Raw genomic sequence first — 13,472 nt, forward strand, 5'->3', positions numbered from 1 at the left:
TTAAGTTGTTCCTCCTCCTGGAGTGCTACAGACACAGGTACCTGTGTCTGTAGCACTGTAGACACACAGTAATTCCAGCAGCTAATTCAAGACCTCAGTTTTTGTGGATAGTTTGGCATTTCCAGAACAGTTACCAGTTATTTCTGAGCTGATTTGATTGGTGCATAATATTAAACCAAAACACCTGCCAAGCTGTTTCTGTCCCTTTCCTGCACTAGGCACAAAGTGAAACTGACTTTGACAGACAGTTAAAAAGTTCCACACACAACCTGATGAAAATGACAAACATAAACTGATAACTGTGAGAGTGAACCTACTGTAAGGATGGAACAGGAGTTTTTTTCCAATAGCAGTGTGCTCACAGCTTCATGCAGCCGATGTGCTGAGAGCAGAGAGTAGAAAGAAGGTGGGAGTGGCTTGATGAGAATGTGTAATGTACTTCTACCCACCAAGGACATCAACTAAAGGCCACTTACTGAGCTGAATTATCCTTCACTCTGGTCTGAATAAATACCCAGTAATGATGTTTGAACTGCATGCTAAAAAACATTCACACGCCGGAGGTGCATGTGCTGACAGTATCTGGCAGCTTTGCTAAGTGTGTGATGCATTTTCCTGGCATGATTTTGATGCGCTAAGATCCCCCAGAGAGTGCTGCAAATGCCATTGCCATTCTGAGCGATTATGCTACTCTATAATAGTTTTATTTTCACAGCACATTTAGTAAAAGAAAAGTAACAAACTGCTCTCCAACACAGTGACTAAATAAAACAACTAGAGTATGTATATATAAATATGTTTTTGGTATATATATATATGAGTTAGAAGAAATACAAAAACACTAGTGATCCCCCATTAGTCCACCCATACTTGCCTCTGAAGCAATAATCATATCTATCTATCTAAAAAAAAAAAAATCCCGTCACCCCTGCAAGCAGACTATCCTCCAATTCCAGGTCCTCTACCAGAGGCCTGGGAGCTTCAGGGTCCTCCGCAATATCTTTGCTGTTCCTAGGACTGCACTCTTCTAGACAGAGATCTCAGATGTTGTTCCTGGGATCTGCTCTAACCACTTGCCTAGCTCAGAGTCACTGCACCGAGTGCTCTGATTACCACTGGGACCACTGTTACCTTCACCCTCCACATCTTCTTGAGTTCTTCTCTCAAACCTTGGTACTTCTCCAGTTTCCAGCTTCTCATGTTCCTTCTTTCTTATGCTCCTGTGATTCAGTTTATGTCATGGTCTGGTTGGGCACCTGCAGGTCTCAGACAGCGGCTCCTCCTCCTTTAGGCGGAGTCCGGTTGCCCCTCCCTGGCTGACCACCTGTGAGCAATCATGCCAGCGGTATATCAGACCTGCGCTCTCAACCACTCATCGCCTGAGTATCTGCTATTCCCATGTTAGTTCAGTGGAGCATCCTAAACCTTGTCTTAACGCCGTGTGATGACTGACCTGTCTTTTCTTGTCCTCAGCGATAGCACCCGGAGTGGAGATCTTGTTCCCCTCGCTCCCGTCCTCCTGGACCTGGGCCGCCAGCTGCTTACACAACGTGGCCTGCCGGCCCACCGCTCACCTGCCTGCCTCCCCACGCCTCGACCGCTTCCGGGTTTTCCGCTCCACCTGTCCCCTCCATCTGAAACCAAGTAAGGCAATTCAATTCAACTGCGGAGGATTATTGGTTGTCTGCTGGATCCCTCTGATCGTGATCTCCTCTTGTTCCAGTGCCCCCGGCCCCTACCTAGTCCTGTTTCTACCTCCCCGCTGTCCCCGCTGCTCAGCCGTCTCCTAGAGGTGTCTAGGTCGCCCTCATTATCACCGACGAGTCCTACGCGCCACTAGTGTGGTGGCGTCGCTTTGTGTTTCACCTTTGTTTACCTGTGGGCGGAAATAAATCATTTGTTTTCTGTCACCTCGCTTCCGGGTTGGTTTCTGCGCCTGTGTCCATCCCTGTTCCCTCGTGCCGTTGAGCCGTGACAGTATACTCAGGCCAGTTATATGGACACAGTGGACCCAGCCCGCGTAGCGATCAGTAAGCAGGGGGCTATTATCGGTAGCCACGAACAGACGCTGCAGTACCTACTGGCTCAAGTGCACACACTCACAGACGAGCAGGCTAAAATGCAATCCGACATTCAGTCCCTTCAACCCTCGGCGGAGTCGGAACCCGCCGCCGGTAGCTCAGCACTGCCCACCCCGACCGCGCCGTTGCCTCAGCCCGCGGCGGATCCCGAGCCCCAGCGGGGTCACCTGTTTCGCGACGCGGCCTCCCCGGAGCCGGAGCCGTATGCGGGTGACCCAGGGGCCTGTAGCGGTTTTCTGTTACAGTGCGAGCTGGCGTTCGGACGTTCGCCCCGCTCTTTCGTTTCGGACACGGTTCGAGTTTCTTATATAATCGGGAAACTGCGCGACCGAGCCCTGAATTGGGCCGAGGCTTACCTGAGCACACACCCGTTGCCGTCCTGTAGCTACGATGCTTTTCTCGGCGAATTCAAAAGGACTTTTGCCCACCCCGTCTCGGTGGGTAGTGCGGTTCGCCGGCTGTTAAATCTCCGCCAGGGCCGCCGTAGCATCGCGGACTACTTGATCGACTTCCGCACCGCCGCAGCGGCAGTCGGCTGGCCCGATAAAGCCCTTCAGGGAGTCTACTCGCAGTCGCTTAACGAGGACATGAAGGATCAGCTAGCGTCCCGTGACGAACCAGTTACCTTCGAGGAGTTAGCCACGCTCTCGCTTCGCATTGACAACAGACTGCGGGAGCGAGAGCGGGAGAGGAACTCCAGTACCCGTCGGCCAGTGCGGCGTGCGTCACCTGTTTACATTCCCCCGTCGCCGCTTCCGGTTCAGCCATCAGCCCCAGTCGCTGGGGAGAGGGCTGACCCGGAACCGGAACCCATGCAGCTCGGGCGATCCCGGTTGTCTCCGCAAGAGAGAGAGAGACGTCGCCGCGCTCGTTCGTGTTTTTACTGCGGTTCCGCGGAGCATTTCATTGCCGCCTGTCCGGAGAAGGGAAAAGGGAACGCCCGCCGGTAAGTCCGGGGATACGGGTGGGCGGTACCTATAGTGATTCTAAGCCCCGCTTCCTGTTGCCGGTTACGCTCTTGCTCGGCTCCGCAACCCACACGTCCCGGGCGTTAATCGATTCGGGCGCTGAGCAGAGTCTCATTGATATGAAACTAGCCAAGCAACTGAATATTCCCCTGTTCGAGTTGGAGTCTAGCCTCCCAGTTAAAGCACTGGATAACCAAGTTTTCTCCCACATCACTCACCGTACCGCTCCTGTTACTGTAGTCGCCTCAGGCAACCATAGGGAAAGGCTCCCCTTCCTGACGTTCCATTCCTCCAGCATCCCCATCGTCCTTGGTTTCACCTGGCTAAAGCTACATAACCCACATCTGGATTGGGCTGGGCAAAAAGTAATAAGTTGGAGCCCGTTTTGCCATGCCAATTGTCTCGTCTCAGCCCCGCCGTCAGCCGTTGCCGAGCCCGCACGTGACGCGAGTGCTGACGTGGACCTTTCTGTCGTACCATCAGTGTACCACGATTTGAGCCCAAGCACTGCCCCCGCACAGGCCATATGACTGTTCCATTACGTTGTTACCGGGCTCCCCCCTACCCACGAGCCGCCTTTACAATCTGTCTCATCCTGAGAAGGCAGCCATGGAAAAGTACATAAAGGACTCCCTGGCGGCCGGCATCATCAGACCCTCCTCTTCGCCTGTCGGGGCTGGATTCTTCTTTGTCGGTAAGAAGGACGGCTCGCTCCGCCCCTGTATTGACTACAGGAGGCTTAATGACATAACAGTAAAAAACAAATACCCATTGCCGCTGATCAGTTCCGCCTTTGAGCCGCTTCACGGTGCCACCATTTTTACCAAGTTAGACCTCAGGAATGCATATCACCTCGTCAGAATCAGGGAGGGCGACGAGTGGAAAACCGCTTTTAACACTCACTTGGGGCACTTCGAATATTTAGTGATGCCCTTCGGTCTCACAAACGCCCCGGCGGTCTTTCAAAACCTGGTGAACGATGTCCTGCGAGATTTCCTGGACCGCTTCGTCTTCGTTTATCTCGACGATATTCTGATTTTTTCCAAAGACGTGGTGGAACATCGGGCGCACGTCAGAGCCGTGCTGCAGCGGTTGCTGGAAAACAAATTGTACGTCAAGGCGGAGAAATGCGTGTTCCACTCACCTTCCGTCTCCTTCCTGGGCTACGTCCTCGCGGGGGGGCAGGTGAAGACTGACCCGGCTAAGGTTACGGCAGTCGTGCAGTGGCCCGTACCTGCGTCCCGGCGGCATCTGCAGCGCTTCTTGGGCTTCGCAAACTTCTACCGGCGCTTCGTCAGGAACTACAGCCAGGTAGCAGCGCCGCTGACCCGGCTGACGTCACCGAAGCTCCCTTTTATTTGGAGCCAGGAGGCCGGAGCAGCGTTTACCAAGTTAAAGGCACTGTTTACCTCGGCGCCGGTTTTGGTTCACCCCGACCCCGGGAGACCGTTTATTCTCGAGGTGGATGCATCTGACATCGGGGTGGGGGCGGTGTTATCCCAGCGCTCCGGCACGGCGTCCAAGCTCCATCCGTGCGCCTTTTTCTCCCGTCGTTTATCACCTGCTGAGCGGAATTACGACGTGGGGGATAGGGAACTGTTGGCTGTGAAGCTGGCCTTGGAGGAGTGGCGGCACTATCTCGAGGGGGCGGAGCACCCATTCATAGTGTGGACAGATCACAAGAACTTGATGTACATTCGTGCAGCCAAGAGACTGAACTCACGTCAGGCACGCTGGTCCATGTTTTTCAGTCGCTTTAACTTTTCAATCTCTTACCGCCCAGGGTCCCGCAACGTGAAACCGGATGCCCTTTCCCGGCAGTTTGACGCCGCGGGGGAGTCGTCCGCTGTGCCCACCATCCTCCCTGCGAGCGTCAAGGTTGGTTCCCTCACGTGGGAGGTGGACATCCGTCGGGCACTGGAGACCGAGCCGGACCCCGGCACAGGGCCCCCTGACCGCCGCTTTGTCCCTAAGGCGGCCCGCTCCAAAGTGATCGACTGGGTCCACAAGGGGAGATTCTCCTGCCATCCAGGAGGCGCGCGGACGAGTGCCCTCATTAAAAGGTATTTCTGGTGGGGGTCTATTGATAAAGATGTCAAGGAGTATGTGGCCGCCTGCGGTGTTTGTGCTAGGGGCAAATCTAACACGCAACGCCCGGCTGGGTTGCTGCAGCCTCTCTCTATTCCACGGCGCCCCTGGTCGCATATTTCTTTGGATTTCGTTACTGGTCTACCTGTTTCTTCTGGCAAGACCGCGATCCTCACTGTGGTCGACAGGTTTTCCAAAGCAGCTCACTTTGTCGCCCTCGAGAGACTCCCCACATCCACTGAAACCGCTAATCTGCTAGTCGACCATGTGTTTAGGCTGCACGGGATACCCTCGGAGGTCGTCTCAGACAGGGGACCGCAATTTACATCGCAGGTCTGGAGGGCGTTCTGTACATCCCTGGGAGCGAAGCCATGTTTGAGCTCTGGACACCACCCTCAGACTAATGGTCAGACTGAACGCCTCAACCAGGAATTGGAGGCCACTCTCCGCTGCGTCGCTGCCTCCAACCCGGCTTCCTGGTCATCGTTATTGCCGTGGGCGGAGTACGCACACAACTCCCTCACCTCGTCAGCGACGGGTCTCTCGCCTTTTGAGGCCTCTCTCGGCTACCAGCCACCCCTTTTTCCGGAGCGCGAGACCGACCTTGAGGTCCCCTCCGTCCAGCACCATCTGCAACGCTGCCGACGGGTGTGGTCGCGCACCCGCCGGGCCTTGGGCCTGCCCGTCGCCCGCCAGCGCCGCTACGCGGATCGCCGCCGCAAGGCGGCACCTGCCTACGCCCGGGGACAGAAGGTGTGGCTATCCGCCAGAGACATTCCCCTCAGGACGGACTCCCGCAAGTTGGCCCCACGCTTCATCGGTCCTTTTGAGGTGGAGCGGGTGGTTGGCCGCTCCGCGGTCAGGCTAAAGTTGCCCTCCTCGTTACGGGTCCACCCGACCTTCCACGTCTCCCAAGTCAAGCCGGTTGTGGTGAGTCCGTTGTGAGTCCTGCTGCCCCGCCGCCCGCCCGGCTCATCGGTGGGCATCCTGCCTTCACGGTCCGCCGCATCCTGGATGTACGCCGCCGGGGGAGGGGCAGGCAGTTCCTGGTCGACTGGGAGGGGTATGGGCCGGAGGAGAGGTCCTGGGTTCCCCGGTCCCGGATTCTCGACCCCGCCTTGCTTTCGGCATTCTACAGAGGCCAGTCGCCGAGAGGCGACCCTTGAGGGGGGGGTGGTGTCATGGTCTGGTTGGGCACCTGCAGGTCTCAGACAGCGGCTCCTCCTCCTTTAGGCGGAGTCCGGTTGCCCCTCCCTGGCTGACCACCTGTGAGCAATCGTGCCAGCGGTATATCAGACCTGCGCTCTCAACCACTCATCGCCTGAGTATCTGCTATTCCCATGTTAGTTCAGTGGAGCATCCTAAACCTTGTCTTAACGCCGTGTGATGACTGACCTGTCTTTTCTTGTCCTCAGCGATAGCACCCGGAGTGGAGATCTTGTTCCCCTCGCTCCCGTCCTCCTGGACCTGGGCCGCCAGCTGCTTACACAACGTGGCCTGCCGGCCCACCGCTCACCTGCCTGCCTCCCCACGCCTCGACCGCTTCCGGGTTTTCCGCTCCACCTGTCCCCTCCATCTGAAACCAAGTAAGGCAATTCAATTCAACTGCGGAGGATTATTGGTTGTCTGCTGGAGCCCTCTGATCGTGATCTCCTCTTGTTCCAGTGCCCCCGGCCCCTACCTAGTCCTGTTTCTACCTCCCCGCTGTCCCCGCTGCTCAGCCGTCTCCTAGAGGTGTCTAGGTCGCCCTCATTATCACCGACGAGTCCGCTTTGTGTTTCACCTTTGTTTACCTGTGGGTGGAAATAAATCATTTGTTTTCTGTCACCTCGCTTCCGGGTTGGTTTCTGCGCCTGTGTCCATCCCTGTTCCCTCGTGCCGTTGAGCCGTGACAGTTTATAGTGCCTTTAAAAAGTATTCATACTCCATGAACTTTTACATATTTTTTTCACCTTACAACCACAAACCTAAGTGTTTTTATTGAGATTTTCTGTGATAGACCAACACAAAGTAGCACAATTGTGAAGTGGTACAAAAATAATACAATTTTAAGCAAATACAAATCTGAAAAAAATCTGAATAAGATAAACAAGTAAATATTAGAGTTCACCTGTGTGTAATTTAGTCTCATTATAAATACACCTCCCCCCCCCCATCTCCAATTTCCCTCCCCTGAGTGGTTCTTGCCCTAAACCAGGGGTTAACTGATGGCACGACCATGGCTGGACTGGCCATCGGGCATACCGAGCATTTGCTTGGTGGCCCGATGATTTTTTTTTTTTTGTAACGGTATAAACGATGAAAGATGATGGATTGGCCAAATGCTGGCCGGCGTGTAAAAATAGCTCAGTTGTTTGGTGGTGGCTACGGCGGAGCTTCCACAGATTCAGTAACATTAGCAAGTGGTGGAGGCCAACAGGTGGATGAGGGAAAGGGGAGGCAGGAGGAGGAGAGACCCGAGGTGGCCCCCGGTCCGAGTGTCAGGTGAACTGAACTTCAGGTAAGAAGTTATGACCTGCAGTCTATCTGGGTCAGATATAAACCAAGTTTAGGGGTAGTTTATTTTCGTTGTGCTGACTTTTTACAGTCAGTTACAATAACTTGTACTGCGTACTAGCTAGCATGATGGAGTTTCTATACAGCTGGGTATGTGTTATGATGTTACTGTGGTAGCACGAGGTGAGAATAAAGTAAATACTCTTCACAGTTTAAAAGACAACGCCACTCTAGGAATTTCACCCAGAGGATACTGGAAGTAACACTAATCACCAAGAAGGCAGTTAGGTTTGTTATACTCAGTACAGAGACGAGGTCAATGATCAAACAAGTTGACAATTTATTAATAATTATTTAAAACACCGTATAAAAGCACAATCATAAATATCCATGTACAAATATGCTTAAAAAGGTATTCAGAGCTGAGGCTTACCAGTGGAGGGGCAGGGATGCCACACACAAACTCAAAAAAAAGAAAACACACCAAGACACAAGTGCAACACAAAATCACACACTCACACTAATAAACTAAATAAGGCAGGTGTGTACACTCAAAGGATCCCACCACCAAGGCACCCTAGTCTCCTCCACGTCGGCACTCCGCATCTGAATAAAAGAAACAAAGAAATGTTAATATATTACAACAAATATAATATGTAGCGCTGGGGGATAACCCAAGTGCAGGACCACACTGGTGCTCTGCAGCTAGAAAAAGGGCCTCCCACCAGTGGCGTAACAAAAATCCAAACAACAGATTAAAACAACATAAAAACAACATACAATCTGGATAAAACTTTAAAATCTGGAGCAAACGGAATCGCCGTGTTGCTCCAACTTGCCATCCTCCTGACTATAAGTTAATCATCTGGTCAATCAATATGTACGCCAGCTGACTCCCATAACCGGCATGCATATGGCCGCTGTCCACGCCGACGTCCACTTTAAAAAGCTGGCAGCAGCAGGAAAAGAAACCTCGCAACGGGAACAGACGGTAAAAGCAAAGCAAAGCAGCAGCACTTCAGCTAGCGTAGCGTTGCGTAAAACTAAGGCCCACACTTCCTGAAAAGCATAATAATTACTATAAGAGAACAATAAAAGGCAGAGATCGTAACAAAATTTAATTATGTACCAAGTAAACCGCGTCATCAAACATGAGCAGAGTGGCTCATAGGAGGCTTCTACAGCTATGACCTAAAAACAATATCTGTTTACCACCAAGTAAGGTAATGTACACACTACAATGAGTAAACACCTACCAGCCGCGATGGAGGCTTCAGAATGATCTCTGCAACACCAAAGGGAAGTCAGGTGACCAAAAAGGAGATCACAGATAAGCGATACTGAAATGCTCAAATGGCCACTATTTATACTAGCGCCCCCTAATGCGCCAGGCTGAAAGTGGGTTGAACCAAGGAATAACATTCATCCTGCCACATTACTGATAGTGAACTTTATTTTATTCATAAGGTTAGTTAGTAGAGTTGCCAACTGTCCCATAAAAAGATGAAATCGTCCCGCATTCAGAGAAATTATTACGCGTTTCGTGTTGAGCTGAGAAGGGACGCAGTTTGTCCCGTACTTCTGCTAGAATGTAAAAAAGACACAAAGTTGGAGTTATTCTTTGTCTTTGCTGCACAGCTGCCTCTTCTTCTCTCATTCTCTCCCCCTCCCTCTCCTGTTGCTACTTTAATCATGAAACTGATCAATGATCAGCTGATCGGCTTTTCTCTCTTATTTGTTTATCTCCCACTTTGTGCCAGAAAGAGGAAAAACCGCTGGATGTTGCGCTAGACATGAATGAGTTGAAGGGAAGTTATGAACTGTTTCTAAGAGACAAATAACACCAGGATCCTTTTCTAAGTAGCTGACAGCTGGTAACTGTGCAGGGGCGGATCTAGCAAAGTTTTGCAGAGGGTCAGGTAGGGCATTAACAGGGACAGGGGGTCACAAAGATATACTTTCTTATTCTCATTTAAAATGTCTGGGTGTTATTAAATAATTATCTGAAGCTTACAACCAAAGTTTTTATCTGATGTAAAATGTATAGAAATCATGCATATACCAACAAGACAGTGTACATCACTGTCACCACAGCGTTTGTTTTCATTCAAAGGCTTTATGGCTTTTCCTATACCTGGTGGTCTGTAGTCAAATTGCCCGGATTGATTTTTTGTCCCAGTCCAGCCCTGTGCACGACCACGCAGTGAATTAATCTGAGAAGGTGCATCAAAAAATAAATGGCCGTGCCAACGGTGCATATCGCAAATTGGGACTTTCATGTGTATGGACCAATGTTTTATTTTCTGATCAAACCAGAAATCTTTAATGAGCAGCTAGATTTGTCTCGCATTAACTGGCTGAGTTAATGCCAGTTAATGCAACATCGAAGAAGCTGGGATCCATAGTTTTCCGTGCTCATGGAGCTTGCATTTTCAAGTTTAACTGTCTTCAGAACATTGCAGAGGCCTTATTGACGGTATTTAGCTCTACATATCTGTGTGAGCAGATTTTCTCTCACATGAGTGTCCTCAGGTAGCCGTCTGAATGCTGGACACCTGGAGACCTGTGTCTCTGAGTGGAAGACCAGAGATCACATTAACATGTGTGTCTCTGTATTAACAGACATGCCATATTGGCCCAGTTTATTTTTCTTATCGTTGTTGTGAGGAGACCATAAATAGCAATTGCATTTTCTGTTGTACAGTTCATTTGCTGTTATGGAGTTCTTGTTATGGATAAAAAGTGTCCTTTTTTGTTTCAAAATAGCTGATAAATATTCGCTGATAGCTGCCAACATCTGCGAACAAATATAATTCGATAAAGTTGTTCTATATAGTGTGTAACTGTTCATATAGAGCGTTATTAAATTTATTGCTAATGTAATCATATGGCACACTGACTTCTGAGGAAATTTTAAATGGCACTCGCCATCAGAAAGGTTGCCTACCCCTGCCCTAAACAATTGCATATACCAGAGACCGGTCCTGGTTCCAGTGAATTGGGGCCAAAATCCAGAAACGGAAAGAATGTCATTTCACCATAAACAGCCACAACCAGGTGCTCCCTACAAGATTTCAGACAGGAGTGAAAAGAATTTTCAGAAGAGTTGTCCAACAGCCAAGGAGCACTTGTGGAGAGCTATAGAAAGACTTGGAATCAGCAGGTACAATTGTTTCAAGGAAAACAATAAGTAACGCACTCAGCCGCAGTGGCCTATATGCACACTCAACACTCAAGACTCTATTGCCGTAGAAATGGCATGTTGAAGCATGTTTAAAGTTTGCCGAAACAAGCCTGTGAAATACTAGGAGAATATAGTCTGGTCACATGAGACCAAACCTCTTTGGATGCTATAATACAGTGGGGCAAAAAAGTATTTAGTCAGCCACCGATTGTGCAAGTTCCCCCACCTAAAATGATGACAGAGGTCAGTAATTTGCACCAGAGGTACACTTCAACTGTGAGAGACAGAATGTGAAAAAAAAATCCATGAATCCACATGGTAGGATTTGTAAAGAATTTATTCGTAAATCAGGGTGGAAAATAAGTATTTGGTCAATAACAAAAATACAACTCAATACTTTGTAACATAACCTTTGTTGGCAATAACAGAGGTCAAACGTTTACTATAGGTCTTTACCAGGTTTGCACACACAGTAGCTGGTATTTTGGCCCATTCCTCCATGCAGATCTTCTCGAGAGCAGTGATGTTTTGGGGCTGTCGCCGAGCAACACGGACTTTCAACTCCCGCCACAGATTTTCTATGGGGTTGAGGTCTGGAGACTGGCTAGGCCACTCCAGGACTTTCAAATGCTTCTTACGGAGCCACTCCTTTGTTGCCCGGGCGGTGTGTTTTGGATCATTGTTATGTTGTAAGACCCAGCCTCGTTTCATCTTCAAAGTTCTCACTGATGGAAGGAGGTTTTGGCTCAAAATCTCACGATACATGGCCCCATTCATTCTGTCCTTAACACGGATCAGTCGTCCTGTCCCCTTGGCAGAAAAACAGCCCCATAGCATGATGTTTCCACCCCCATGCTTCACAGTAGGTATGGTGTTCTTGGGATGCAACTCAGTATTCTTCTTCCTCCAAACACGACGAGTTGAGTTTATACCAAAAAGTTCTACTTTGGTTTCATCTGACCACATGACATTCTCCCAATCCTCTGCTGTATCATCCATGTGCTCTCTGGCAAACTTCAGACGGGCCTGGACATGTACTGGCTTCAGCAGCGGAACACGTCTGGCACTGCGGGATTTGATTCCCTGCCGTTGTAGTGTGTTACTGATGGTGACCTTTGTTACTTTGGTCCCAGCTCTCTGCAGGTCATTCACCAGGTCCCCCCGTGTGGTTCTGGGATCTTTGCTCACCCTTCTCATGATCATTTTGACCCCATGAGATGAGATCTTGCGTGGAGCCCCAGATCGAGGGAGATTATCAGTGGTCTTGTATGTCTTCCATTTTCTGATGATTGCTCCCACAGTTGATTTTTTTTCACACCAAGCTGCTTGCCTATTGTAGATTCACTCTTCCCAGTCTGGTGCAGGTCTACGATACTTTTCCTGGTGTCCTTCGAAAGCTGTTTGGTCTTGGCCATGGCGGAGTTTGGAGTCTGACTGTTTGAGGCTGTGGACAGGTGTCTTTTATACAGATGATGAGTTCAAACAGGTGCCATTCATACAGGTAACAAGTGGGGGACAGAAAAGCTTCTTACAGAAGACGTTACAGGTCTGTGAGAGCCAGAGATTTTCCTTGTTTGAGGTGACTAAATACTTATTTTCCACCCTAATTTACGAATAAATTCTTTACAAATCCTACCATGTGAATTCATGGATTTTTTTTTCACATTCTGTCTCTCACAGTTGAAGTGTACCTCTGGTGCAAATTACTGACCTCTGTCATCATTTTAAGTGGGGGAATTTGCACAATCGGTGGCTGACTAAATACTTTTTTGCCCCACTGTATATACTGTATTCCGAGGTCACAGGGCACTGCATATCAAAATGTAACAAGATATTCTTAATGGAATTCTGGTGCCACCAGAATGATGGAGATGAAATGAGGGTGGATGTTTCGGCAAGAAGAGGATTTCAAACCCCACAACCAAAGAAACTCTCGACTGACCCAGCCAATCGCCTGACCTGAAGCTCAAAGTCCACTAGAGAAGTATGTTTTTTCTAAATACATGAATATCTCTATCTTGCTACAGTGTAATCTTTTTCATATATACTTTTTTTCCCGCCACACTTGTGTAACTTTTCAGAATGGCATTTTATGACATTAGTCAGCACAACAGTCAGTAACCACAGTCATATGTATACAATTATTGCTCCAGAGGCAAGTATGCATGGACAGTTGGGGCATCACTGGTGTTTTTGTAAGTCTTTCTACTGATTTTGAACAAACAAAAGACTTTTGGAGTCTCTATGAACTTTTGGAAGTAACACCACCTCTTCCCTTTTTAGTCTTATCTCCAGCCATTCCCACAGCAGCAGAAAGAAGATCACACATTTCTCACTTCTGTTAGTTCCCTAAATTGGGGAGGAAAAAAAACTCAACTACATGAAATTGCCTCATCAGTCCAAATTGGGTGTAGATTGCCACCAGGAGCTCTGAATAGCTACAACACTCTCATCCCACATCCTCAATAAATTCAGGTACATCTTCATTTGCAGAGCTGTCATCACTAACCTCCAGTACAGAAGATATGGATATTGTTTTCCCAGGAGCTGTTGCCTACACCATATTCACTCCTTAGCTATTGTCACAACCAGACAAAACTGTAATCTGCAAAACTGTGTTTACATGCATAAATGTTCCAGGAAAGAACATTTAAA

The 13,472-nt window shown here is 49.3% G+C and overlaps 2 long non-coding RNA genes across 2 annotated transcripts; both read left to right on the plus strand.

The window, feature by feature from the left end:
* The first annotated feature begins 1,312 nt into the window (after positions 1-1,312).
* On the plus strand, positions 1,313-1,777 carry LOC146717123 (uncharacterized). The gene is made up of 3 exons (XR_014921851.1): positions 1,313-1,400; positions 1,474-1,644; positions 1,724-1,777. It is a non-coding gene; the product is annotated as an uncharacterized LOC146717123 (long non-coding RNA).
* Positions 1,778-6,419: 4,642 nt separating this feature from the next.
* On the plus strand, positions 6,420-6,853 carry LOC146717124 (uncharacterized). Its single transcript, XR_014921852.1, has 3 exons — positions 6,420-6,479; positions 6,553-6,723; positions 6,803-6,853. It is a non-coding gene; the product is annotated as an uncharacterized LOC146717124 (long non-coding RNA).
* Positions 6,854-13,472: the final 6,619 nt, after the last annotated feature.

This window comes from Copadichromis virginalis, linkage group LG2 (genome assembly GCF_057382275.1).
Source record: "Copadichromis virginalis isolate Kocher_CV1m ecotype Utaka linkage group LG2, C_Virginalis_male_GT1.1, whole genome shotgun sequence".
In the NCBI taxonomy this organism is placed as follows: Eukaryota; Metazoa; Chordata; class Actinopteri; order Cichliformes; family Cichlidae; genus Copadichromis; species Copadichromis virginalis.